Raw genomic sequence first — 6,000 nt, 5'->3', positions numbered from 1 at the left:
AATGTTATTGGTACAATAGTAGCACATTTCATCTTTGCCTAAATTCAAATATTCAACACAGATCTATTGCTGTATCGTGTGTTCATGGGGGCTTTTGTAAACAGTGTTGGAGGCAAGACTAACAGCCAGACAGACTACCTCTATTTCCTTGAATAGAGCACTAGAGGTCGCCCTAGAGAACTTGTCAGAAGTTGTCAGCACGTTGACCCTAAGGAAGGATGTCTAAAGGCTAAGGCTTTACTACAGGAACATTTTGGCGGTGTTTCACGTGAAGCTTGTGCATGTGCCGGAGATTGATTTAGAAACTGAGCTGCTAATAGGGAAGAGTGTGCCTAACGCATTGGAGCAGTTGCAAGTGATTTACAGTGTTGATGATTCACCCCCCTATGCAATTGGAACAGAGTTGGGTTGGAGTATGAATAGACTACTGAAAGAGACCATCGTGATGGAACAGACTGTGCACAGCCAGAGCGGACAGTTAACAGGATGCCCATTTTGAACTTGGGTGCGCTGTGGCAGCAGCACTTCAAGGCAGACTTCCCTGAATGCAGTCAGGATGAACAACCAAGAGAAGATCACAAGCTCATGGAGCTGAGAACAAACTCTACAAAACTGGTGGATGGCCGCTACCAGATTAGTTTACCTTTGAGAAAGAAGGAAGTTAACATGCCAAATAATAGGAAGCTTGCTGAATGACGTGCTCTAATTCTAAGGAAGAGGTTTAAGGATTTGTTATTTCACATTGAATACACAGCTTTTCATGAAGGATGTCATCCCCAAAGATTTTACCAAAAGGGTGTCAGTGGAGCATCTGGAATGCAGTGATGAGAAAATCTGGTATATTGTACATAGAAACATAGAAACATAGAAAATAGGTGCAGGAGTAGGCCATTCGGCCCTTTGAGCCTGCACCGCCATTTATTATGATCATGGCTGATCATCCAACTCAGAACCCTGCACCAGCCTTCCCTCCATACCCCCTGATGCCTGTAGCCACAAGGGCCATATCTAACTCCCTCTTAAATATAGCCAATGAACTGGCCTCAACTGTTTCCTGTGGCAGAAAATTCCACAGATTCACCACTCTCTGTGTGAAGAAGTTTTTCCTAATCTCGGTCCTAAAAGGCTTCCCCTTTATCCTCAAACTGTGACCCCTCGTTCTGGACTTCCCCAACATCGGGAACAATCTTCCTGCATCTAGCCTGTCCAATCCCTTTAGGATCTTATACGTTTCAATCAGATCCCCCCTCAATCTTCTAAATTCCAACGAGTACAAGCCCAGTTCATCCAGTCTTTCTTCATATGAAAGTCCTGCCATCCCAGGAATCAATCTGGTGAACCTTCTTTGTACTCCCTCTATGGCAAGGATGTCTTTCCTCAGATTAGGGGACCAAAACTGCACACAATGGTCTTTATCACCCCAGAAAAGGGAAAAATTTGTGTTGTGTTTGACTGTGGAGCAACTTTTCAGGGAATATCACTTAATGCTCAGCTTTTACAGAGATCAGATCTCACTAGCTCACTGACTGGAGTCATAACCGGATTCAGAAACGACCCAGTGGTGATCATGCAGATATGAATCAATGTTTCATCAGGTTAAAGTGCTAGCAGAAGGTACAGATCTGCTGACAGTCCAGCTGTGAGATGGTGGATAAGGTTTTGCTTCTGTGTTGATGTCTGCCTTGTGTCAGCGTCCTCTGAGGAAGAAGCGGTGTCTCTCTATCATGACCTTGTATGCATTTGTGCTAAAGGTGGGCTTTCGAGTCACAAGGAGGATAAGCAATCTGAGACAACAGAGGAGCAGTGAGTGAAGGATATGAATGATTTGGATTTGGAGTAAGATATTCCTTCAGTGGAGGGAGCACTGGGTGTGCAACGGTACATTCAGTCTGATACTTTCAAGTTTAACTTCACTCGTCAGTGGGGAGATCCTCTCCACAGTTGGTTCCATCTATGATCATTTAGGAATCCTGAGTATGGTGGTGCTATCTGCTATGAAGACCCAACCAGGTCTATGTAAGAATGGGCTTGGCTGGGCCGACGTCAGTTGCTCAGTCCTTCCAGGTGATACAGCACTTCACTTGTGAGTCTGTTGGGGTCATCTATTGCATCTGGTGCTCCCGGTGTGGCCTCCTCTAAATCAGTGAAACCCGATGCAGATTGGGAGACCGCTTCGTCGAACACCTCTACTCCATCCACCACAACAGACAGGATCTCCCGGTAGCCACCCACTTCAACTCTGCTTCCCACTTCCATTCAGATATGTCCATACATGACCTCCTCTACTGCCATGATGAGGCTAAACTCAGGTTGGAGGAGCAACACCTCATACACCATCTAGGTAGTCTCCAGCCCCTTGGTATGAACATAGAATTCTCCAACTTCCGGTAATTCCTCCCCCCCCCCCTTCCTCTATCCATATTTCACTCTACCCCCTCCCCCAGCTCCCTCATGGTTCCGCCTCCTTCTTCTACCACCCATTGTTTTCAGGGCTATGACGTCATTGCTTCCCCTCCCCCAACCCTTTGTCTTTCAAATTACTGGTCTGTCAACTGAAGCTACGAGCATTCTTCAAATCCTTCCCCATCTTTCATTCTTCAGTCCTGATGAAGGGTTCCGGCCCGAAACATCGACTCATCGTTTCTAACTGATGCTGCCCGACCTGCTGAGTTCATCCAGCGTACTGAAAGTGTTGCTTTGATCACAGCATCTGCAGATTATTTTGTGTTTACGATCAGTTGCTCATGAGTAGACAAGCTGGCTGGAAGAATTCAGGTGGAAGACTTTAAACTTGTTAGATGTTGGAAACCCATGAGTTTTGGGGGAATTATGCTGCACAGGTGCAAGCGAATATGGTTATGCAGCTGTGACCTGCCTATTGTTGCACAACACAAGCTCTCAGGTGCACAGAGCTTTTACCATGGGAAAATCTAGGGCAGCTCTGTTGAAATCAGTTTCCATCCCTTGTATAGAGCTCACTGCTGCTACGAGACAGGCTGCATGGAAACCTTCTGGAGGAAGGAGCTGCACGAGCTTCAAGACTCAGTGTTTTGGACTGATAGTACAGTGGTACTGGGAAGTTTGTGAACCCTGTAGAATTTTCTCTGTTTCTACATAAATATGACCTAAAATGTGATCAGATCTTCACCCAAGTCCTAAAACTAGCTAAAGAGACCTCAATCAAATAAGTAATACAAAAAATTATACTTATTTATTTATTGAGAAAAATGATCCAATATTACATGTTTTTTTTTCAGAAAAAGTACATGAACCTTTGCTTTGAGTAACTGGTGCTTTCAGGAACATTCAGGAGGTCTTTTGCAAACTTGAGATGTGCAGCAATGTTTTTTTTTGAAGAGCAGTGGTTTCCTCCATGGTGTTTTTCTTATAGTGACACATGAACTGAGACTTTAGCAAGTTCCAGAGATTTCTGCAGGTCTTTTGCTGTTAACCTTGGCTTCTTTCTCACCACCTTTAGCATTGCACGTTGTGCTCTTGGTGTGACTTTTGCAGGATGGCCACTCTGAGGGAGAGCAGCAACAGAACTGAGTTTCCTTCTTTCTTTTAGACAATTTCCGTTACTGTGGACTGAAGAACACTCAGGTCCTTAGAAATGCTTTTGCAGCCTTTTCTCGCTTCATGCATCTCTACAATTCTTCTTCTAATGTCCTCTGAAAGTTGTTTTGACTGAGGCATGGTGCACCTAAAAAGATCTTTCCTGATAAGAGCAGGCTCTGTCAGTAACCTGACTTTGTGTGTCTTTTTTATAGGGCAGGGCACCCCTACAACCCACACCTCCAATCTCATCTCATTGATTGGAATACCTGACTCCAAATAGCTTTTGTAGAAGGCATTATCCCAGAGGTTCACATACTTTTTCCAACAAATACATGTAATATTGGATCATTTTTCTCAATACATAAATGAATACGTATAATGTATTTTTGTGTTATTTAATTGGGCTCTTTTTATCTAGTTTTAGGAGTTATGTGAGGATCTGATCACATTTTAGGTCATAGTTATGCAGAAATAGAGAAATTTCTCTACAGGGTTCACAAACTTTCTAGCAGCACTGTACTTCCGTGCTGAAGAATATCAAGAATGAAACTTCTAGATTCCAAACCTTCGTTGCAAACAGAGCTTCAGAAATTCTGAAGGTGTCACAAGCATCTCAATGGAGCCTTGTAAGCACTTCACACAACCTGGCAGATATGGCCTCCAGAGGGTTGAAGCTTGAAAGCATTTCCAAAGAATGGGACATGGGTGTCACGGCCTCAGTATCTTCTTTAACAGCCTGTGAAACCCTATTGTTCTGGAGAACTCCTGCTAGATGATCCAGGAGTCAAGAGGAGTTTTACAATGAATGCCATGCAGACTGAAGAGGAGTTAGACCCAGGAACATGTATCATCCTTCACTTCTCATCTTGGATCCATTTGAGAAAGACGACAGCCTGGATCCTTAGATTTAAGGACCTGCTCTTGTTTCTCAGAAGAGGAAGCTAGTCAACATCCCCCTTGCTCAGTTTGACTTGGGTGAAGAACAAGGGTATTCTTTGGAGAGAGAGTCTTAAGAGTTGGTGGACTGGCTCAGTAGGGCAGCCATGCCTGAAGAGTCTATTCATCCTGTTATGCTGGCAAAGCAACTTCGTATCTCAGCCCTCATTCTGAGGCATGTGAGAGGTGGGACATGGTGGCCGTAACCACGTTAACCAGGTTGCGCGGAGTATACCGGATTCCCAGTGCGAGTATGGCTCTAAGAAGAATCCTTCTCTAGGTGCTGTTTGTCGATGGTCACGCACAGCTTCAGGATGTCAGCACGTGACAGATCTACCTCTGGACAGGGTCTCTCCAGATGAACCTCCATTTACATGTGTAGAAATGGACTACTTTGGACCTTTTGACATGAAGAGCAGAAGCAGTCCAGTGAAGACGTGTAAGGTCATGTTTCCCTGACTAGCTATACGAGCTGTTCGGATTGAGGGGGAATTAAGGGTTACGGGGTGGAGATGAGTCCATGGCCAGATCAGCCACAACCTTATTGAATGGCGGAGCAGGCTCGACGGGCCAGATGGCCTCCTCCTGCCCCTATTGCTTATGCTCTAATGAGATGGCATCTGCTTTGGACACAGATTCCTTTGTTAATGCACTTTGATGCTTCATAGCAAGACGAGGACAGGTTCCTGAACTGTGCTCTGATAATGGGACAGGCTTTGTTAGAGCTGAGCGTGAGTTCTGAGAAGCCATTGGGAAGTGGAATCGTTAACGGATCAGTGACATCTTTCTTCAGAAAGGAATTAAATGGACTTTTAACCATCCAGCTGGTTCACATCATGAGGAACACAGCGGACATTGATCAGGTCTCTGCAAAACGTCCTCAATTCCACCATGAAGGTACAGGATATTGACAGAGGATTTCCACACAGTCCTTTGTGTAGTAGAGGCTGTTATCTATGGTTGTGAAATTCCTAAAGCATCCTCTGATCTCAGTGATTTGGAAGCATTAACACCCAACCATCTGTTCCATTTGAGGCCTCACCATCCCTAACACCAGGAGAGTTCCAAAAGGAAGACAATTATGCTCCTCATAGATAGAAACAGGTCCAATGCATGTCAAACCTATTTTGGAAATGGCAGGTCAAAGAGTATTTAGCAGAGTTACAGAAGTCAGAACTGGTCAGGTATAAAAGGCAATCTCCTCCCAGGAGACATTGTGCTTTATAGTAGATGACACAGCTCCTCAAAACTAAGGCCATCAGATGAGGTATAGGAGCAGAATTAGGCCATTTAGCCCATTGAGTCTGTTCCACCTTTTCATCATGGCTGGTCCATTTTCCTTCCCAGCCCCAACGTCCTGACTGATCAAAAATCTATCAACCTCCTAAATATACCCAACAACTTGGCCTCCATAGCCACCTGTGGCGATGAATTCCACAGATTCACGACTCTCTGGTTAAAGAGATTCCTCCTCATCTCTGTTCTAAAAGGACACCTATCCTGAGG

This window comes from Mobula birostris, unplaced genomic scaffold (assembly GCF_030028105.1).
Source record: "Mobula birostris isolate sMobBir1 unplaced genomic scaffold, sMobBir1.hap1 scaffold_912, whole genome shotgun sequence".
Taxonomy (NCBI): Eukaryota; Metazoa; Chordata; class Chondrichthyes; order Myliobatiformes; family Myliobatidae; genus Mobula; species Mobula birostris.
Note: the sequence above shows the minus strand (reverse complement) of the source record.